The sequence below is a fragment of the Apodemus sylvaticus genome, chromosome 14 (genome assembly GCF_947179515.1).
Source record: "Apodemus sylvaticus chromosome 14, mApoSyl1.1, whole genome shotgun sequence".
NCBI classification, from domain to species: Eukaryota; Metazoa; Chordata; class Mammalia; order Rodentia; family Muridae; genus Apodemus; species Apodemus sylvaticus.
This window is the reverse complement of record NC_067485.1, coordinates 58,550,755-58,574,748: the sequence shown is the minus strand read 5'-3', so window position 1 is coordinate 58,574,748 and position 23,994 is coordinate 58,550,755.

Genomic DNA, 23,994 nt, shown 5'->3' with positions numbered 1-23,994 from the left:
CTTCCACTCACCAAGGCTGACCTGGCTACAGCTGCTGCTGAATGCCAGATTTGCCAACAGCAGAAACCAACACTGAACCCCAGATATGGCACCATTCCTCGAGGTGACCAGCCAGCAACCTGGTGGCAGGTTGACTATATTGGACCACTTCCCCCATGGAAAGGACAGCGTTTTGTTCTTACTGGAGTAGATACTTATTCTGGTTGTGGATTTGCCTTTCCTGAACGTAATGCTTCTGCCAAAACCACCATCCGTGGACTCACAGAATGCCTTATCTATTGTCATGGTATTCCACACAGTATTGCTTCTGACCAAGGAACTCATTTCACAGCCAGAGAAGTGCGACAGTGGGCCCACGATCATGGAATCCACTGGTCTTATCATGTTTCCCATCATCCTGAAGCAGCTGGTCTGATAGAAAGATGGAATGGCCTTTTGAAGACACAGTTACAGTGCCAATTAGGTGGCAACAGCATGGAGGGCTGGGGCATAGTTCTTCAGAAGGCAGTATATGCTTTGAATCAGCATTCAATATATGGTACAGTTTCTCCCATAGCCAGGATCCATGGGTCCAGGAATCAAGGGGTGGAAAAGGAAATAGTTCCAATCACTATCACTCCTAGTGACCCTCTAGGAAAATTTTTGCTTCCTGTCTCCACAACTTTAGGTTCTGCTGGCCTAGAAGTTTTGGTTCCAGAGGGGGGAGTGCTCCTACCAGGAGCCACAACAAACATTCCATTGAACTGGAAGCTCAGATTTCCCCCTGGCCATTTTGGGCTTCTAATGCCCTTAAACTAACAGGCTAAGAAAGGAATAACAGTGTTAGGAAGGGTGATAGAACCAGATTACCATGGGGAAATTAGATTGCCTCTCCACAATGGAGGTAAGCAGGATTATGTCTGGAGTGCAGGAGATCCCCTAGGGCATCTCTTAGTACTACCATGTCCTGTGATTAAAGTCAATGGGAAACTACAACAGCCTAATCCAAGAAGGATGACAAAGGATGACCCATGAGGAATGAAGGTATGGGTCAATCCTCCAGGAAAAGAGCCAAGACCTGCTGAGGTGCTTGCTGAAGGTGAAGGAAATACAGAATGGGTAGCAGAGGCAGGTAGTTATAAATACCAGTAAAGACCATGTAACCAGTTGCAGAAACAAGGATTATAAGTAATATGAATGATTCTATCTTATTGTGTTAAGGATACATTTGTCTTTCTTCAAATTACTTTAAAATCAATTGGTATTGAAACACTAAAAGAATGTTCCCAAGGGACATTGCCCCTTTGTAAATTTACAAATGAGGAATAGTTATATCATGTTAGGCATATTCATGAGGAATAGTTATATCATGTTAGGCATATTCATGAGGAATAGTTATATCATGTTAGGCATATTCATGACCTTGTTATTGTTTCATGTGGACATGAGATACTATTTGTGTCAAGTTGACAAGGGGTGGATTGTAGTGGCTATTCCTGGTTGTCAACTTGACTATATCTGGAATGAACTACAATCTAGAATTGGAAGGCTCACCTATGATCCTAATTTGGAGGCTCAGAGATATAAGTTTCTGACCTGGATCTTGGCATGGAGATCTTGAAGCATAGTGGCTATGAATTTCAGAAGATTAAGACAAGGAGATTGACGAATTCAAGATCACCTGGGATTAAAGGCACGGAGACACATGCCTTTAATCTGGGCTACACCATCTGCTGGAGATATATAAGGACATTGGAAGAAGGAAGATTTACTCACTCTTCCTTGCCTGCTTGCCTCGTGGGGCTCAGCAACTGCTAGATCCTTGGACTTTGATCCAAGCTGCTGCGGACCATTGTTGGGGAGTTGGACTATAGACTGTAAGTCATAGACAAATTCCCTAACTATATAAAGACTATCCAGACGTTCTGTGACGCTAGAGATCCCAAACTAATACACCTGCTGTCCTGAACTCTCCATCTCAGACACCTCTATGGGAGAGAAACAAACTCTTCATCTCTGAAGCACATATCCATCTTCTGGTAGAATGATACATCTGTGCCCTGCGCACAGATACATCTGAATCCACTGCAGAATATGACCTCCACATCCTGCTCTAGTCCTGGTGTTCTGGAACTGATCTATAGTGTGTCAAGTTTCTCCATCCTTCAGCCTTAGTTCAGTGGGCTCTAGCATGTAGTTTTTTTTTTTTTGTGAGAAAATTCAATAGCTTTATTCAGTGGGATGGCAGGCTAATATTAGACCCTCAGCCTAAATAAGCGGCTATTTAAGGGGAGAAAAAGGCCCCTTATTCTAGAGAGGGACTCTCATCCCTTGGGTTGACATGGAAAGAATATGGCAAGAAATCTGCAGCCAACATACACAGCCTTAAATATTACTTGAAATTCAAATTTTAAAATGGGGGATTTAGCAAGCTTGATGGATGTCCCTGGTCTCTGAATGTGCAAATCCAGAAATGTGGGATTCAGACATATGTCATGGGCTTTAGACAGCTCCTAACCTCTCAGTTGGCTTTGGATCCTTAAAGACATATGTGCCTGCTCCTCTTCCAAAACACATACTCTGGCTTTAACAGGAAGAAGACAGACATATTTTGATATAGGTTAGGAAGATGGGGGGAAATTAGTTTAAAAAAACTTTTTAGGGCTTCTTGTTATTGGCTCATGATTCAGTGAGGATTATAGGTAGATCAAATTCTAAATGGCATTCGTAAGGACACTTTATCACTGCCATGTATTCGGGATAAGACATTCAAAGTTATCATTAACTTAAAATTTATTTAGTGGCTCTAATATATTCCTATGCCCTGCCTCCATTTCTGCTTTGTGATTCTTGGTCTGTTGTTTGGTCGGGGTCAGACTGGCCACTAAACTTCCATACAGCATCTACAGAAATCACAGTATCCAGAAACAGCTTCTGATAGATTTTCTTATTCTCCCCTTTTTTGAATACTATAATATAGCCAAAAGGTTTCTCCTTTTCCTTTCCTCCCTCTGAAGCCTTCCGTATACTTTTCCTTGTTTTCCTTCAAACTCATGGCCTCTTTTTTCACTAATTGTTATTGCATACACATATGTATATGTATATGTGTATAAACATGCACACATATAAATACAAGTACACATACACATATATTTTCTAAATATAACCTATTCAGTTTATATAATATTGTTTGTATGTATATTTTCAGGGCTAACCATTTGTCACTGGATAACTAATAGGTTGCCTATAGTTCTTTTTTTTAATTTTTTTTATTCAATATATTTTTTATTTACATTTCAAATGATTTCCCCTTTTCTGGTTCCCCACTCCCCGAAAGTCACATAAGCCCCCTTCCCTCCCCCTGTTCTCCCACCCACACCTTCCCACTTCCCTGTTCTGGTTTTGCCTTTTACTGCTACACTGAGTCTTTCCAGAACCAGGGGCCACTCCTCCATTCTTCTTGTACCTCATTTGATGTGTGGATTATGTTTTGGGTATTCCAGTTTTCCAGGCTAATATCCACTTATTAGTGAGTGCATACCATGATCTTTTGAGACTGGGTTACCTCACTTAGTATGATGTTCTCCAGCTCCATCCATTTAGCATGTAGTTTTAAGAAACAATCCATGCTAAACTGGCTATGGACTGACATCTGCAGTTTTGGTCTGTTCCTGGTCCACCTCATAAGCCTGAAGGCCAGATTGTGTGTTTCTCCTCGTCAAAGCCTCTCCCACAAATGCAGGCTCTTCATCTCCAGACCTCTGAGATCAGTTACTTGGCAGTTGGTTTCCTTTCCCCTGGATCTCGGTCCTTATCCAATCTTCCTGTTCCAAAGCCTGGCTGAATTCTGCCCCAGCTATGTTCTTTCCCTCTGGCCCACCTGAGGCCTTGGGAATGGAAACACCTGCAATCTTAGTTTAAAATCAACAGGTGACACAATCACTGGGTACAGAATCAATCGTCTTAAAATCACCAACTATTCTGTGTTGGAAATCTCTGCCACTGGGTCTAACAGTTCTTGGTCTCCAGCCTGCCTTCTCTTGCTCCCCTTCTTGCTGTAAAAAAGAACATTCCTTCCTCCTGAGCTTCCTCTTCCTCTCTAGGACCCGGAAGGCCCGCCTCCTCCTTTTTGACTAGTGATTGGCTGCTTCTTTTCTTCTTCTCTTTTTCTTTCTTTCTTTCTTTCTTTCTTTCTTTCTTTCTTTCTTTCTTTCTTTCTTTCTTTCTTTCTTTCTTTCTTTCTTTCTTTCTTTCTTTCTTTCTTTCTTTCTTTCTTTCTTTCTTTCTTCTTTCTTCTCTCTCTCTGTCTCTCTTTCTTCTTCCTCTTCTTCTTCTTCTCTTTTCTCTCTTTCTTCTTCTCCTTCTTCTCCTCCTTCTCCTCCTTCTCCTCCTTCTCCTCCTCTCCCCCCTCCTCCTCCTCTCCCTCCCCTTCTTCCTCCTTCTCCTCCTCCTGCTACTCTTCCTCCTCCTCCTCCTCCTGCTCCTCCTCCTCCTCCTCCTCCTTCTGCTTCTGCTTCTTGATTCATTTTATGTATATGGATACATTGTAGCTGTACAGATGCTTGTGAACCACCAGGTGGTTGCTGGGATTTGATCTCTGGACCTTCAGAAAAGCAATCACTGCTCTTAACTGTTGAGCCATCTCTCCAGCCCAATGATTGGCTTATTGTCATCTTCATTATCCAATCAATTAATTAGGAGAAAATCCTAGTACAATAGGCCTCTGCTATTTTAGTTGCACTAGATACTTAGTAAATCTGTGAAATGGATACAGACCACATAGGAATCCTCATGAGCTCTGTGCGTGTTTCACCCCAGTACAATTAATGTGTGCCTTAAGCACAGGAAGCCTGTGTATGCTGCCTGAGGGGCACTTCCACCTGCCACCCTCCTGGGTAAATGCCCAACTTCCACCAAGCTGCAAAGCCTGTGGCTGCTCCACCTGCCCAGAGCTCTGTCCTCCTTTGCTGTCTTCTACCCTACTCCTTGTTTTGTGTGCTTCATGTTCAGTGTCGCTGTAGAGGGAACGCCCACACTGATGTGCACAACACTATCACATTGGTCTGGACAGAATCACAGAAGGAAGCCAGGCAAGGAGCTGATTCTCTTCTGCTTCCTGACTCAGTGGGGTGTGAACTGCTCAACTGCTTCTCACCCTTCTCTCCCTCCCTGCTCTCCCCCACCACCACCCTCCTGAAACTAAACCAGAAATCCATCAAGGACACCTGGTCAGTTGGACCTCAAAGCACATCACCTTGGCCATTAGGACCCCAGCAAAAGGTGAGCAGCCTCAACTTGCTCTCTTCCAGCTCCACTTTCAGTCATTCACTCAGCCTCTGCCAAACAAGTTCCGTTTACTTCCTTCCTTCCAGAATAATGTCTCCCTGCAGCCTCCCTCAAAACTTGTGTAGTCTGCCTGGGTATACTGCTATGCCCTGCCCATGCATGCAAAATAAACATCATAACCACAATATAGGGAATGAAACAAATGCTAACAATTTATTAAAACCAATACTTAAAAAATGAAACATTGGAAAAAAACCCCACAGGAGTATAAAGGTTTTTTCTCAGGGGGAGGTGAGGGCTGACTGTAGGGCAGGACAGACTTCTATATTGACATCAGGGAATGATTCTGTTGGGACTGGTGCTGTCTGACCCAATAGACCCCCATTTGTGATAGTGCGTGACAGGGTCATTCTCTAAGGAGGTTGGCCAACTGCCCTGAGGGCGAGGTGTTTGAGAGGCCTGCTGACTTGGTGGGACACAGGTTCCACAGTTGCTAGCAGGTGTGCTGGCTGGAATGCTGATGTCACATCTGGCTCCAACATTAGAGCATCCCGGTGGACTTTGGGCTCTCTGTCTCTTGCTCCAGCTAGGTCTGGCTGTTGTTTAACTGACAGAAACCACACTTTACTCTCTGGATCTCCAGCTATGTGGCTCACCAAATCTAAGGATGAAGACAAATCTGCAGTTAATGCAGGCTTGTGAAGAAGGGGAAGTGGTAGTGGGATGCAAGAGACAAGATCCCCAAGATGAGACCCCCTCTCAGCTTCTCCAAAGACAGAGGAGACCATGTCTGCTGGGAACCTCGACCATGTCCTACAAAAGGTCATGTGCCCAGCCCAGGGTCCAGTGACAGCTCCTGCAAACAGGAGCTTCCCAAGCCACCCCTAGCACACCAAGTACTAAACCTCACACTCAGGGCCTCAAACACCTACCTGAGTCTCCTTTATCCTCGCTCTCTGAATCACTGGACTGCAACTCCGTAAGAAGCATATGGATACGGTGATTCAGATCTGAGTCGGGCATGTTCACAGTCAAGTAGGCCTCCAGCTTCTTGAGAATGGACAGGTCTGAGGTTTGACAAAACTCCTCTGGGTATATGTCTATCCATGAGTTCAGGAAGGAACAGAGGGTTCTGGGGAGGGGATGGACAACACAGTCAACAGACAGGCCTTTTCTTCTCAAAACCTTCCCATGGTTTCTAACTACAGAGAAGACTGCAAGGAAGGGATCCAGCCCTATGCAGCTGAGTACTGTGAACAGGGCTGTGGGGTCCTAGTGAGCAGAGAGCCTCACACAGGTCATTGCCAGCCTCTAGTGGAGAACAGCTGAGCAAGCCTCAGGGCATGGCTTGGTTTATGGATGAGTGCATCACAGCTGCACTTAGGCCCCAGACTCCCCCATCTCACCACTTGCAAGAACCATGCCCATGGATACTCATCCTGCAGGCACTGCTTGGACAACGGTGTGGTACTAGAATCCAGGAGATGCACAGGAGCAAAGCATTAGCTGTTCCTTACCCGAGGAGCCCAAATGACTCCACACTGGAGACTCAGGTCGTTCCTCTTGCTGCAAAGCACACTTACCTCTTTACCTGTTCATCCTCTTCACAATCCGGGCGGAAGTATGCATACCTAGAGAACAGAATGGATGTCACCTGTAAAATCTCAGGTCCCCACCTAAAAAACCTCTAGGGGGCAGGTGCCTACCTGGACAAGAATCAAAATACAGAACATAGAAGTTCTGTCTGTTCTCAGAATTATTAGTTTGCATGAATACAATAGGTGCTTCAAAGATTCTTGCGCAATGGAGAAAACAAATGTCTCTATTCAAACATTTCAGAGACCACAGGTTTTTCTGATTGACCAGAGTGGAGACCTACTGAGGGTCTGGACACATCTATATTGGGTACTACAATAGGAATTCTGGAACATTCTTTACAAATGGGAGAAATGATTCCACCAAGGCCTCAGAATATTGGGGACAAAGACACAGATCTTCTTTAAGGTGGAGGGGACAGTCACATCTCTTAGGGTCTCAGCTTGGCCAGCACATTCCCTTGCGCCAAGCCTGAGAGAAGCATTTTTTGAATAGATTCTGCTGTGTCTTGACAATACTCTAGACACGAAGTAGACAGAGTGTTTCCCAGAACAAACGAGAGGACCTGAAACCTCGGGGCTTGGTGGTGGGCACTCACTGCCTCAACAGCAGGTCCAGCACATGCCGTGTGGTAGTGAAACTTCTGTATGTGTACAGGAAGAAAGTGCCAAAGAAGGGGTTTATTCCCTGCAGGCATGGCACCAGGTGGTTCACCAGCCTTTCCACCATCTCTGCACTGATGTGGGCCTCTCTACAGGGCTTCTTCATGTCCTTTGCGGCACACTCATGCACACCCTGAGGAGACATCAGGGTGGATGGTTCAAGCAAACATAGATCTGCAACCTTTCAATGATTATAATCATTACAAGTTTTCCTCAATCATTACAGTGTCAAAGACATAGAGCAACACTGGGGGAAACTGAGAGTTCAGAGAGCTTACCTTGTCTGCATGGTCCTGGGCCTAGCTGCCCTGTGTCAAGTCTGTTTCCTTCTGGCTAAAAGGCCAAAAGCATTGGAGGCAGGAGAGTACTAAGTATCTCCAGGCCCCTCCATGGCCTTCACTCTTGTCTTTCTTGAGGTCTGAGCCTCGAGTAGTCTGAAAACAGCAAGAGAACATCCTCCTCTCTCTAGGTTCTCAGATAAGTGAGCCTGCTCGACTGCCTCTAAGCAGGCAGTGTCTGGTCACCAGGGCTCTGCACTGTTGGGTCATTGTCTGAGAAAGTGATGTTACTCCTGGGAGTCTCTTTACCGTCTCCCTTCACACAGGGCTTTCCCTAAATGCTCTAGGCCCCCTGGTACTTCCCATGTACACAAGTAGACACAGACACATATGTGTGTCCCATTCCACTGCTCCAAGCGATGTCTGGGTACAGGCAGCTTTGCAGTCTGAGTCCCTACACTTGAATGGTATCTCTGTCTCTGCACCTAAGTCAGCCCTGCTCACTCAGGCCCACCGAACCCGAGTCATGTTGCCTGTGCCAGGCTCCAACCCCCTGTCCACGTTATTGTATGGTAATTGTCCTTCTCAGGATCAGTTCCCACCTCATGAGCATTTTAGAGCTCAAGCCCAGACACACGTGCAGTCCTCTGTAACCTGCTGTCTCAGCCATATGCATCAGCTCCAAGATGGAAGCTGGCCCCCCAACACTTTCACAACTGGTTTGTCCTCCATTGTTTCTGCTTCAAGTTCCTGCTTGAGTTCTTGCCCTGACTTTCTCCAGTGATGTACTGTTGTTACCTGTAGCCCACAAGAAACCTTTCCCTTCCACAAGGTGCTTTGGTCATGGTGCTTGTCACAGCCACAGAAGGAAAGTCCACTACTACACTTTCTATGTCACCACACATGTCATCTGGCAGCCAACCTCTTCTCTAGTTCTTCATCTCCTTCCCTTCCAGCATTTCATTTCTTCCTTTTTACTCACTGATTCCTTTTTCTGTGCATCAGTGGTCTCTGCTCCAAAGTCCTCTGCTTTCAATCCATGGACAGACCTCAATCACAGTGAGTAGCAAGCCAGTGATTGATGAGTTAATACCATGGGCATGTCTGCACTTCACCAGGATCATTAGAGGGGCAGTTTTAGAGTTTATGAACATCATGTTCCCCTTGTCAACCTTAACTGGAGTTCTCCCTTTACTCCTCCTTACAATGTTTTCATGGTTTCTGTCACACAGACTCCTTCAGTCCTGTGGCCTGGGTATCCTTGAGGTCTACACCTTTGTTCTGAAAGTTTGCCAGGAGAAAAAGCAGTACAGGCTAAGGCATTGGAGATAGAGCCAGAGAGGAGTCCTGGAGGCTGCAGTACCTCCCCTCCCACAGCCCTGCTTTCCCAATGGTGGACTGCCTCACTACTGCCTTCATGCCAATCAGACACAACAGAAGACAATACAAGTAGAAAGGCACCTTTACTGCACTGTAACTATTTTATGAAGCGAGTCTGATGGGTAGCCATCACTGGTTAAGAGCTGCTTTCAAAAGAAATGAGTGACCAGGTAATAAATGTTTGTAGTCTCTGTACATCCCATAATAACCTTTTCCAGGGACTGAGTCTGAGGCAGATGTTCAGGGGTACAGCTTCACTCTCCATCCTAGCAGGCACTGTGCAGGACTCCATACTCACCTGGATACAGCCCTTCAGGTGTCTCAGACAGACAGAGAGGCTGGCAGAACTGCCTGCTCTGAGTGAACACGCATTCTGAGCCTCCTCTAAATCCAGGGCTGTGCTCCCACCTCAGCTGGGATACTGCTACCTCTAAACCATGAGTGAGTCAGTCCTGTCAGGTGTAGAAGGCCTTGTTTCCTTGTTGTTGCCTCCCTCTGGCTTTTACAAACTCCAGACCTCCTATTTCACAGAGTTCCCTGGCCCCTCAGGGGAGGGATTTGATGACACCCTATTTAGCATTGAGAATTCCAAGATCTCTCAATCGCTGTACATTGTTCATCAGTTTTCAAAGTTGTAATGCAAAAATTCAATATAATTATATAAAACTAGAGTTTAATTCTCTATTTTAAACAGAAAATTTCTTTACGCATAAGTCTGCTCTTAATAAAACTTGCAAACAGTCCAACAAACAACAAAAAAGAAGACACAAAAATAAAAACCGAACAACACAAACAGAGTAAGTTTAAACTGTGAGAATTTTTAATTCCAGTACTCAGGAAACAGGGATAGGAAAATGTTTGTGAATTTTATGCCAACCTGGTTGAAAGAGTTCCAAGACAGCCAGTCTTACATAGTGACAACAACAACAACCAAAACATCAGTGGTGGAGGCAGCAGCAGCAGCAGAAGCAGCAGCAACCACAACAGTCCCTCAAACAACAAAAATTCTGTCTGGGCTTGGTGGCTACACCTCTAATACCAGCACTTGTGATGTGGATGAAGTTGGAAGAAACAGAAGTTTTAAAGCTAGAATCAGCTGTTATACAGAAAGGGTTTCAGGCCAGCCCAAGTTACAGGAGAATCTGTTGCAAAAATTTAAATGGAAATCCATGAGGATTTTTATGTCTTCTCAAGATAATTAATATTTTCTGTCAGTTTGGCAACCTTTTAATTACATTAAAAACCAGGTCTTAAAAATTCAAATTCATGTAAGCAATTGTTTTAAAGGGTCTTACACAATCACTGCATAACTCTAATTAAAATTATTTTTTAAGTTTCTGGTCTATATCTCTGCCAGAGCAGATTGGTTTCACTATCCGTCTCCCATAACCCTGTCTGCCAGAAGGCCATCTAAAACAAGGGACACAGGTGAAATCCTCACCCCAATACCTGAGCAAGCTGGGACCCTCTCAGAGCCCAGTGGACATAAGGACTCATGCATTCTGTGTGAGCCCCATCTCCCTTCCAGGCTGCACCTCCACTGGGGCAGATTAGCTTGGCTCCCCCTCTTCCATACACCAAAGCCTGCCTGTCTCTCAGGAGGTCTGTCATAACCAGGGACACAGGAGGACAGCACTAGCCAAGGACACAGGAGGCCTGCTTTAACCAGGGACACAGGATACCACTCCTAACCAGAGACAGCACTGCCTGCCTTCCAGGAGGCAGGCTGCAGTCAGAGACACCCAGGCCAGTTAACTCCAGATATAACCAGATGGTAAGAGGCAAGTACAAGGATTTAAGCAACAGAAGCCAATGTAATTTGGCAGGATCAGAACACAGTTCTTCCACCACAGCAAGCTCTGGATAATCTGACACATCTGAAAAGCAAGATTCTGACCTAAAATCCCATCTCCTGAAGATGATGGAGGCTTTTAAGGAGAATATAAATAGCTCACTTAAAAATACAGGAAAGCTGGCCTGTGGTGGATCATGCCTTTAATTCCTGCACTTGGGAGGCAGAGGCAGGCTGATTTCTGAGTTCAAAGACAGCCTTGTCTACAAAGTGAGTTCCAGGACAGCCAGGGCTACACAGAAAAACCTGTCTCAAAACAAACAAACAAACAAACAAACAAACACAACACAGGAAAACAATGGCAAATATATAGAAGCCCTTAAAGAGGAAACAAATAAATTCCTTAAAGAAATTTAGGAAAACACAATCAAATGGGTAAAATAATTGAACAAAGCAGTCCAAGTCCTAAAAATGGAAATAGAAACAATAATGAAATTATAAAGGAAGACAACCCTGGAGATTGAAAACCTAGGAAACAGATTAGGAGCTACCCATGCAAGCATCCCCAATAGAATATTAGAGAAAGAAGAGAGAATCTCAGGCATAGAATATACTTTGGAAGATAATCACACAACAGTCAAAGAAAGTACAAAGATGAAAAAGATCCTAACCTAAAACATCCAGGAAATCCAGGACACAATGTAAAGAACAAACGTAAGAATAATAGGTATAGAAGAGAGAGAAGATGCCAAACTCAAAAGGACAGAAAACATCTTCAGCAAAATCATAGAAGAAAACACAACTCAGCTCAACTCCCAGGCACTTTCACATGCCCAGGATCCCAGGATCCCAGGATCCCAGAAGCTTGGTTGCGCCAGGATCTCAGGGTTCCAGAAGCAGCTTGACTCCCAGGAGTCAGACTCTCCCAGGATCTCAGGATCACAGAAGTACACAGACTTCTCACCAGAGATTATGAAAGCTTGAAGATCCTGGGCATATGTCCTATAGACCCTAAGAGAACACAAATGCCAGCCCTGGCTACTATACCCACCAAACCTCTCAATTACCATAGATGGAGAAAACAAGATATTTCATGACAAACCAAATGATATTCCATGAAAACCCAAATTTACAAAATGTTGTTCCACAAATTTAGCCCTACAAAGGATAATAGAAGGAAACATCAACACAAGAAGGAAAACCACACCCTAGAAAAAGCAGGAGAGTAATCCAGCAACAAACCCACACAAACATATTTCCACCTCTAACAACAAAAATAACAGGAAATAACGATCACTTTTCCTTAATATCCCTTAATACAACAATTAATATCAACAATATATTCTAATCGATTAAAATTAAAAAATATGAGGAATTAGAAATTTATTGGCTGTCACATAGTGAGTAGTCTCTTTAATTTGGTAATTGGTAAAATATGTACAATATTATACAATCCATCCATGTATACTTCAGCTTGTTTGTATGTGACAGTGTCTTACTGTGTGCCACATAATGGTCTTGAAATCCTGCTTCTCCTATCACAGCCTCTCTATAAGTTGAATTGTTTATTTGATGTTTTTACACTATACTACGGTTTTGGGAACAACTTGCATATTTCAAAATTATTTATACAGCCAAAAGAAACGTAGACAATTAATTTGGGAGGTGGCTTGTAAGAGAACAAAAAGGAGTGAGACTGAAGGTTTTGTTTGATATTTTTATTATTGTTTCTATGTTGAACAAGACGACCTTATAAGTTACAATAAACCAGGATCTTACCCTCACCTAATGTCTGTGCCACCCTCCAAGCACAATCATTGTTCATTGAAGTAGCTGATGAGTGAATTCCATGGATAGACCATCTTAATACACAAACCATTTCTTAAATGAATGAAACCTGTTCCCTGTGGGCTTAGAATGATGACAATCACTCAAATCAAATAGCTTTGACCATAGCAGGAAATCTGTATCCAGTCAGTTGTGCCTACAATTGCTTCCTTAGCCCAGCCAAACTGTCCATTCCTAGCTTAGCTACTATGGACTTAAAATCTTTGGTGATGTGAGGTACACTGAAGTACATACAGTCTTATTACAGTGAATTCCAATGTATAAAAATTGATATTTTGGGTTTGTACCTCAGTAAGATTCAAGATTCTAAGCTCTACTAAAAGTAAAACAAACAAAAATACTTTATCTTTTTATGATCATTTAATAACATGTACATCATTTCTATGATTGGTATAAAAATATATATTGTCCTAAATAAAATAAAAAATAAAAATAAACAGTACATATTAAAAAAAGTTGGGCAAGAAAAGAAAATCCTTCCATCACATAATAATGAAAACACTAAATGCACAGAATTAAGAATATTAACAGCAGGAGGGAGAAAAGACCAAGTAACATATGAAGGCATGTGTACACAGCAAGTGCAGTGGACGGGCGTCTGCCATTTCTGCAGGAGGATTATTGATTCCCTCCACCTCGACATCATCACTCCATCATCACTCCCAGACTGAACAATCTTTTAAGAAAGTGACCATTGTTCAAACACAGTTAACAGAATGAAGGTACTGAGAATATAGACTCCCTGTCCTCAGATTGTGCACTGCACACAAGCAATGCTTTGTAAAGGGAGCTCCTTAACCGACTGCAGTTCTTCATACCCTGGGGAGTGGGGGGGGGGGGGGCTGGAACTCTTTATCATATGAAGAGCCTGAGACTAAAGCAGAAACTCAGGAGAACCTGCCTGCTTTCCCTCAAAATCCGCATTTCTAAGCACTAGGACACAGAAGCATGCCTGTACTGTCTGGATTCCTGGGTCTTCTTCAGCAATCATATGGTCTCTGGGAAGCCAGGGACTTTTCCCACCTGGAATTGGCAGGTATGTAAACTCAGAGGACTCATATGGTGTGTTTGTGTCCTCAGTCTGTATGAGGACACTACTAGGCCTTATGCAGCCTGGTGAATAGACTCCATGTTGGATTATTCAATATAAAAATAAATTTATGCTGATTTATTAATATCAATACTTAAAATAATAAAGCAAACACCAAAAATAATCCGGAAAGCTAAAAACAGAATTTTTCATGAGAAAGTAAAGCCACCAATGATAGGAGGACATCTGATGGCCACAGAGCTGGACCTGTCTGAAGAGTGGACATTAGATGGGCCCCTGGAGGAGAGGGACTGGCAGGACCATGTCCTGGAAAGCACCCCCACTGCAGCAAACTTGAGAGCTTTGCAGAGTGCACTGTCAGCGGGGGTCGTGAGACACAGTCCCAGCTGCTGTTGGATGTGCTGGCTGGACTGCTGATACCACATCTGACAGCAGAGGTGTCACAGAACATTCTGGTGTTTTGTTCTCTCTCTCTCTCTCTCTCTCTGTATCTCTGTCTCTGTCTCTGTCTGTCTCTGTCTCTGTCTGTCTCTCTCTCTGTCTCTGATGCACAAGCTGGCTCTGACTGCAGAGTGGCTGATTTCACTTCCAGTTACAGCTTCCTATCTGCAGATGTGGCTCCCCAGGTCTAAGGATGGAGACAGATGCACAGCCAGTGCAGGCTTGTGGAGAAGGGGAAGTAGCGGTGGGGGTGCAAGAGACAAGAACCCCAGGATGAGACCTGTGCTCAACTTTTCCAAAGAGGAGAGTCCATGTCTGCTGGGAATCTGACTCTGTCCTACAAAAGATCATGTGCCCAGGCCAGGGTTGACTAACAGCTCAGGCAAAGAGGAGCCTCTCAAGCTTCCCCAGGACACCAGCTAGGGGACCCTCCTGACACAAAGGGTCTCAAGCACCTAACTGAGTCTTTTCCTTGCTCTCTATATAACTGGCTTCTTCGCCCTTCACCTGGGTCAGGAACATATGGACATGGACTGCCCGATCTGGGGAGGACATGTTTAAAAGCAAATAGACCACCAGCTGGTTCAGAATGACAAAATCTGAGGACTGGCAAAAATCCTCAGTCATATCTACAAGAAGGTACTGAGTCTCAGGCACAATAGGAACAGCAGAGTCAGAGGCCTGGTCTCTCTTTGCTCAGCTCTCCAAGGGCCCACATGGAGATCTCCTATGGAGAACACGATCAGGCCATGTGTACATGGGCCTGGTGGGCCAAGGTGTGAGGTCCAATTGAGCAGGGGGCTCAAGATAACTTATATCCAGGCTCTGATGGAGGACTGTGGGAAAGCTGCCTGGTATGAACTGGGCTGAGGATGGATCCTCACAGTGGCCAGTCCTGAGTCTCTCCACCCTCTTCCATTCCTTATTTGTCAAAACCTCATGGAAAAGATTAACTCAGGATCTTTGAAAAGATCATGGAACACTTGCCCTTCCCAGGAGGGAGAAGTTGAATACATCCCTCAGACCAGGGGGAGGTCCCTGCTGCTAGGAAAGGCCCAGAGTCCATTGGCCACCTACCTCATTCCCTAACAAACACTGTTCTGTCAATCACATTGTACCTAATGGTGGCTGCCATGAGAACTGTATAAAAGGCCCCCTGAGCAGGCTGGGGGTTTGGTGGGGGGTCCTTTGCCAGCAGGAAAAGCAGGGCAGGGAAAGACACTGGAAAGAGAACCAGAGAGGAAGCCCAGAGCATGCAGTAGCTCCACACCACTGCCCCCATGTGGAGAAATAGGAAATAGCAGATGAGGATGCTAGGAAAACAGTCACCTTCAGTGCAGTGTGATGAGTTTATGAAGAAGAAGGTCTGAAGTCCAGATTTCATGGGCTAAGAGCTAGTTCTGAAACAGAGGAGTGACTGGGTAATGGATGTTTGTGCTATATGTACATCCCATAAGATCCTTTTCCAGTGACTGAGTGTGAAGTGAGGCAGAGGCAGCTGTTGAGGGTGCTGCTTCATTCTCCATCCTTGCAGGCACCATCCAGGCCCCCATGCTCCCAAGGACACAGATCTTCAGGAGTCTCAGACACACAGAGAGGCTGGAGGAACTGCCTTCTCTGAGTGATTCTGCACTTTGAGCCTGCTCCTCAGAGCAGGGGCTATGATCCCACCTCAGCTGCGGGACCTGCTGCCTGCAAATCTAGCTTCAAGTACACCAAAAGTACTTTTAAGGCAGTGTGAAGACAGCAGCAGCATGAAGAACAACTGACAAATACAAGAAATACCATAAATCGCTTTCACTAGCAAATGCAGTTGGAATACCAAGTGATTTTTGTTGCTGGAGATGAGGACTTTGTTCATTTTGATGTAAGTGGATGGAGACACCATTCCCTCTCTAAAAGAAAGGCCAGCATCAACAAGAGCAGTTGGTGCATCATGAACAATGAAAAACAGTAATCTACATTTATTGATGATGTCTACATAAAAATCTATCTTCCCTTTGAAAACCTTCTCCTGCAGGGCATGGTGGCACACGCCTGTAATCCCAACACTTGGGAGGCAGAGCCATGCAGATTTCTGCGTTCAAGGCCAGCCTGGTCTATAGAGTGAGTTCCAGGGCTGCCAGGACTACATGGAGTAACCCTATCATGAAAAACCAAAAATAAATAAATAAATGAATAAATAAATAAATAAAAGAAAACCTCTTCCCATTAAGTGGAACGTCAGTCTCCACCAAGGAGAATAGAAATGTGGAGGGTGATGGAAGTCTTCTGTACCATTAGTGTTGTGATGACACACACAGACACACACATACACACACACACACACACACACACACACACAGGTACTCTTGAGTATGCGTGCATAAAAAGACAAATGCAAACATATGCACATACCCTGAAAACCTAGAGTCACCTGCACACAGGTATTTCTACCCACTTTTGATCTATTAACTTTTTTTAAAAAGATTTATTTTTTTATTATTATATGTGAGTACATTGTCGCTGTCTTCAGACACAAACCATCCCATTACAGATGGCTGTGAGCCATCATGTGGTTGCTTGGATTTGAACTCAGGACCTCTGGAAGAGCAGTCAGTGCTCTTAACCGCTGAGTCATCTCTACAGCACGATCTATTAACTTTTACAGGTGAAATTTTGGCACAGGCTACAGTCTCTCCACACGGCATCACACCACTACCAGTTCCAACCTATATGTTCTCTAGTTCTGGCTGATGACTGCATCACTGATGGACCCAATAGTGTGCTAACACATTGTCACACAGGTGGTCAGGACCATTATCTGACAGTGCGTGCTGTACACATGCAACATCCCAAGAGATGCAGGAACTCACAGACATACCCAGTAACTCTTATAGCACCAAATCCCCGGGGCAGGTGAACAGGGATTACAGACTTTGTTCAAAGCAAACACAAACCGCAGCATAAAGCAGATTTTGAACAGCGCTGGTCTTGGCGTAGGCAGGACCTCAGGATGCTGCATTCACAGAAAAACCTTTCCACATTCCCTAAGCTTGCTCTAGCTCATGCCCCATCATAGCACATGTGCAGTAGCTGGAGGTAGCCTGCTGACTGGAGATGCAGTGACAAGAGCTGTTATCTCAGGCTTTGGGGAGACTAAGCTCAGCCTCAGGAGACACTGGCAAAAGCCCTCTGCCTGCTTCTGGGCCTCCCCTCTCCAGAGTCTGAAGTCCATGTTCTCCTGACTTTTGTTTTCTTCTATTAAGTTTGCATCATGATATAAGAGAATTTCATAAGCCCTGAATTTTCCTGTCAATTCAGTGTCCTCACTTCCTGAAAATGCTGCTTTGAGAGACCTGGTACCAGCAAGGGAGCCCAAGAGCGAGCACTCCAGGCTGGACTCCTCCTCCTTGCTTCCTGTGACCCCACTCACCTCCTTTTTCAGTCATTATTCTATGAAACATGGAAGCTTAGAAACCCACATCTCCAACTCTCTGGACACCTGAGACCTGAATTCTCATCCCCTTCTATGCCCACCCCACTCTGATGTCACTCTAGGTGACACATGCCACCTCTGCTCCTAGGATCCACACCTTCTAAGATGCAGGTACTTACCTCCCATGTGGCAACTGTGGAATCAGCTCTGAGCATCTACGTAAGAAGCTTCCCATGCACAGCTTGCAGACCCTGGACTGGTAAAAAGAATCCACAGGGGCCACACAGTGGACAATGACAGCACCATGAAGAAGTAGCCATGGACAGAGGAGGCCAACCTGGCATGGCTGCCTGTCTCTCTGAATGTCTGACTGACCCTGGAAGAACCATCTGCCAATCAGAAAAGGGCTGGTTCCTAACTTCTTTTTTTTTTTTTATTTGATATAATTTATTTACATTTCAAATGATTTCCCCTTTTCTAGCCCCCCCCCACTCCCCGAAAGTCCCGTAAGCCCCCTTCTCTTCCCCTGTCCTCCCTCCCACCCCTTCCCAGTTCCCCGTTCTGGTTTTGCCAAATACTGTTTCACTGAGTCTTTCCAGAACCAGGGACCACTCCTGCTTTCTTCTTGTATCTCATTTGATGTGTGGATTATGTTTTGGGTATTCCAGTTTTCTAGGTTAATAACCACTTATTAGTGAGTGCATACCATGATTCACCTTTTGAGTCTGGGTTACCTCACTTAGTATGATGTTCTCTAGCTCCATCCATTTGCCTAAGAATTTCATGAATTCATTGTTTCTAATGGCTGAATAGTACTCCATTGTGTAGATATACCACATTTTTTGTATCCACTCTTCTGTTGAGGGATACCTGGGTTCTTTCCAGCATCTGGCAATTATAAATAGGGCTGCTATGAACATAGTAGAGCATGTATCCTTATTACATGGTGGAGAATCCTCTGGGTATATGCCCAGGAGTGGTATAGCAGGATCTTCTGGAAGTGAGGTGCCCAGTTTTCGGAGGAACCGCCAGACTGCTTTCCAGAGTGGTTGTACCAATTTGCAACCCCACCAGCAGTGGAGGAGTGTTCCTCTTTCTCCGCACCCTCTCCAACACCTGCTGTCTCCTGAATTTTTAATCTTAGCCATTCTGACTGGTGTAAGATGAAATCTTAGGGTTGTTTTGATTTGCATTTCCCTAATGACTAATGAAGTGGAGCATTTTTTAAGATGCTTCTCCGCCATCCGAAGTTCTTCAGGTGAGAATTCTTTGTTTAACTCTGTACCCCATTTTTTAATAGGGTTGTTCGGTTTTCTGGAGTCTAACTTCTTGAGTTCTTTATATATATTGGATATTAGCCCTCTATCTGATGTAGGATTGGTGAAGATCTTTTCCCAATTTGTTGGTTGCCGATCTGTCCTCTTGACGGTGTCCTTTGCCTTACAGAAACTCTGTAACCTTATGAGGTCCCATTTGTCAATTCTTGCTCTTAGAGCATACGCTATTGGTGTTCTGTTCAGAAACTTTCTCCCTGTACCGATGTCCTCAAGGGTCTTCCCCAGTTTCTTTTCTATTAGCTTCAGAGTGTCTGGCTTTATGTGGAGGTCCTTGATCCATTTGGATTTGAGCTTAGTACAAGGAGACAAGGATGGATCAATTCGCATTCTTCTGCATGCTGACCTCCAGTTGAACCAGCACCATTTGTTGAAAAGGCTATCTTTTTTCCATTGGATGTTTTCAGCCTCTTTGTCGAGGATCAAGTGGCCATAGGTGTGTGGGTTCATTTCTGGATCTTCAATCCTGTTCCATTGATCCTCCTGCCTGTCACTGTACCAATACCATGCAGTTTTTAACACTATTGCTCTGTAGTATTGCTTGAGGTCAGGGATACTGATTCCCCCAGATTTTCTTTTGTTGCTGAGAATAGTTTTAGCTATCCTGGGTTTTTTGTTGTTCCAGATGAATTTGATAATTGCTCTTTCTAACTCTGTGAAGAATTGAGTTGGGATTTTGATGGGTATTGCATTGAATCTGTATAGTGCTTTAGGCAAAATGGCCATTTTAACTATATTGATTCTACCGATCCATGAGCATGGGAGGTTTTCCCATTTTTTGAGGTCTTCTTCCATTTCCTTCTTCAGAGTCTTGAAGTTCTTGCCATACAGATCTTTCGCATGTTTGGTAAGAGTCACCCCAAGATACTTTATACTGTTTGTGGCTATTGTGAAGGGGGTCATTTCCCTAATTTCTTTCTCAGCCTGCTTATCCTTTGAGTATAGGAAGGCCACTGATTTGCTTGAGTTGATTTTGTAACCTGCCACTTTGCTGAAGTTGTTTATCAGCTGTAGGAGCTCTCTAGTGGAGTTCTTTGGGTCACTTAGGTAGACGATCATGTCGTCTGCAAATAATGATAGTTTGACTTCCTCCTTTCCAATTTGTATCCCTTTGACCTCCTTATGTTGTCGAATTGCCCGAGCTAGTACCTCAAGTACAATATTGAAAAGATAAGGAGAAAGGGGGCAGCCTTGTCTGGTCCCTGATTTCAGTGGGATTGCTTCAAGTTTCTCTCCGTTTAGTTTGATGCTGGCTACCGGTTTGCTGTATATTGCTTTTACTATGTTTAGGTATGGGCCTTGAATTCCTGTTCTCTCCAAGACTTTAAGCATGAAAGGATGCTGAATTTTGTCAAATGCTTTTTCAGCATCCAATGAAATGACCATATGATTTTGTTCTTTGAGTTTGTTTATGTAGTGGATTGTATTGATGGATTTCCGTATATTGAACCAACCCTGCATTCCCGGGATAAAGCCTACTTGATCATGGTGGATGATCGTTTTGATGTGTTCTTGGATTCGGTTGGCAAGAATTTTGTTGAGTATTTTTGCATCGATGTTCATAAGGGAAATTGGTCTGAAGTTCTCTTTCTTTGTTGGATCTTTGTGTGGCTTTGGTATCAGCGTAATTGTGGCTTCGTAGAAGGAATTGGGTAGTGTTCCTTCTGTTTCTATTTTGTGGAATAGTTTGAAGAGTATTGGTGTTAACTCTTCTTTGAAGGTCTGGTAGAATTCTGCACTGAAACCATCTGGTCCTGTGCTTTTTTTGGTTGGAAGACTTTCTATGACTCCTTCTATTTCTTTAGGCTTTATGGGACTGTTTAGATGGTCTAGTTGGTCCTGATTTAATTTTGGTATTTGGTATCTGTCAAGGAAATTGTCCATTTCCTCCAGATTCTCCAGTTGTGTTGAGTACAGGCTCTTGTAGTAGGATCTGATGATTTTTTGGATTTCCTCAGTTTCCGTTGTTATGTCTCCCTTTTCATTTCTAAGTTTGTTAATTTGGATACTTTCTCTGTGCCCTTTGGTCAGTCTGGCTAAGGGTTTATCTATCTTGTTGATTTTCTCAAAGAACCAGCTCCTAGTTTTGTTGATTTTTTGTATGGTTCTCTTTGTTTCTACTTGATTGATTTCGGCCCTGAGTTTGATGATTTCCTGCCTTCTACTCCTCCTGGGTGAAATAGCTTCTTTTTGTTCTAGGGCTTTCAGGTGTGTCATTAAGTTGGTAATGTATGCTCTCTCCATTTTCTTTTTGTAGGCACTCAGGGCTATGAGTTTTCCTCTTAGCACTGCTTTCATTGTGTCCCATAGATTTGGGTATGTTGTGTTTTCATTTTCATTGTGTTCTAAAAAGTCTTTAATTTCTTTCTTTATTTCTTCCTTGACCAAGGTGTCATTGAGTAGAGTATTGTTCAATCTCCACGTGTTTGTGGGTTTTCTGTTGTTTCTGTTGCTATTGAAGACCACTTTTATTCCATAGTGATCAGATAGGAGGCATGGGATTAGTTCTATCTTTTTATATTTGTTGAGGTCTGTCTTGTGACCAATTATATGGTCGATTTTGGAGAAGGTACCATGAGGTGCTGAAAAAAAGGTATATTCTTTTGTTTTAGGATAGAATGTTCTATATATATCAGTTAAATCTAATTGGTCCAAAGCTTCAATTAGTTTCATTGTGTCCTTGTTTAGTTTCTGTTTTCCTGATCGGTCCATTGAGGAAAGTGCAGTGTTGAAGTCACCAACAATTATTGTGTTAGGTGCAATGTGTGCTTTGAGTTTTAATAAAGTTTCTTTTATGAAAGAGGGTGCCCTTGCATTTGGAGCATAGATGTTCAGGATTGAGAGTTCTTCTTGTTGTATTTTTCCTTTGACCAGCAAGAAGTGTCCCTCAGAGTCTCTTTTGATGACTTTGGGTTGAAAGTCAATTTTATCTGATATTAAAATGGCTACTCCAGCTTGTTTCCTGAGACCATTTGCTTGTAAAATTGTCTTCCAGCCTTTTACTCTAAGGTAGTGTTTGTCTTTGACCCTTAGGTGTGTTTCCTGTAAGCAGCAAAATGTAGGGTCCTGTTTACGTATCCAGTCAGTTAGTCTGTGTCTTTTTATTGGGGCATTGAGTCCATTGATGTTAAGAGATATTAAGGAATAGTGATTGTTACTTCCTATCATTTTTGACGTTATTTTTTAAATTTGATTGCTTAACTTATTTGGGTTTGATGAAAGGTTACTATCTTGCTTTTTTCAGGGTGGAGTTTCCCTCCTTGTATTGGTGTTGTCCTCCTATTATCCTTTTTAGGGCTGGGTTTGTGGATAGATATTGGGTGAACTTGGTTTTGTCGTGAAATATCTTAGTTTCTCCATCTATGGTGATTGAGAGTTTTGCTGGATATAGTAGTTTTGGTTGGCATTTGTGTTCTCTTAGAGTCTGCATGAGATCTGCCCAGGACCTTCTAGCCTTCATAGTCTCAGGTGAAAAGTCTGCTGTGATTCTGATAGGTCTTCCTTTATATGTTACTTGGCCTTTTTCTCTTACTGCCTTTAGTATTCTTTCTTTGTTTAGAACATTTGGTGTTTTGATTATTATGTGACGGGAAGTATTTCTGTTCTGGTCCAGTCTGTTTGGAGTTCTGTAGGCTTCTTGTATATTCATGGGCATCTCTCTCTTTAGGTTAGGGAAGTTTTCTTCCATAATTTTATTGAAGATATTTGCTGGCCCTTTAAGTTGTAAATCTTCACTCTCATCTATGCCTATAATCCTTAGGTTTGGTCTTCTCATTGTGTCCTGGATTTCCTGGATATTTTGGGTTACAAGCTTTTTGCACTTTGCATTTTCTTTAACTGTTGAGTCCATGGTTTCTATGGAATCTTCAGCATCTGAGATTCTTTCTTCTATCTCTTGTATTCTGTTGTTGATATTTGCATCTCTGTCCCCTGATTTCTTCCCAAGGCTTTCTATCTCCAAAGTTGTCTCCCTTTGAGTTTTCTTAGTTGTTTCTACTTCTGATTTTAGATCCTGGATGGTTTTGCTTAGCTCCTTCCCTTGCATGTTTGTGTTTTCCTGTAATTCTTTAAGAGATTTTTGTGTTTCCTCTTTCATGAGCTCAGCCTGTTGACCAAAGTTCTCCTGTATTTCTTTAAGAGATTTTTGTGTTTCGTCTTTCATGACCTCAGCCTGTTGAGCAAAGTTCTCCTGTATTTCTTTAAGTGTTTTTTGCATTTCCTCCTTGTTGGCTTTTGTATTCTCCTGGATTTCTTTCAATGATTTTTGTGTTTCCCTTGCAAGGGCTTCTAACTTTTGATCCATTTTCTCCTCAATGACCTTCATGTGTTCCTGTACCAGCATCATGACCAGTGATTTTAAATCCAAATCTTGTTTTACTGGTGTGATGGGGTATCCAGGACTTGCTGGTAGAGGAGAATTTGGTTCAGATGTTGCCATATTGCCTTGATTTCTGTTAGTGACGTTTCTGCGTTTGCCTTTTGCCATCTAGCTCTCACTGGTGTTACTTGGTCTTGTCAGTGCTGGACTCACCAGTGCAAGCTGCCCCTTCCCCGTTGGCCTCTGGTGCACAGCTTACACTCTGCACTGCCTATAGACAGGGTGCTGTTTTCCAGGCTGTTCAGATTCCAAAGCAGGCACCTGAAGGCTCCCGCTGGGGCCCGCAGGATTTATCGGAGCACACCGACTTTTCCCAGCTGGCCGCCCGGAAGCCCCCACTAGCCTCTTGAGGGACCTGGAGATGTGGCGGCCACCCAGGCTGATCTGAAGCGGAGAGATTTGAGCTGGGGGCTTCTGCCTGAGGCCTTGCCCCAGATTGTGTCTGTGGACCAGGTGGAACCCGTGTGCACCCCCAGGGAGCTCCGAAGGTGAATGTTGCTGTGACCTCCCCTGTGCTCCGCTCACTCCGCTGGGCAGCCGATTTCCCCAAC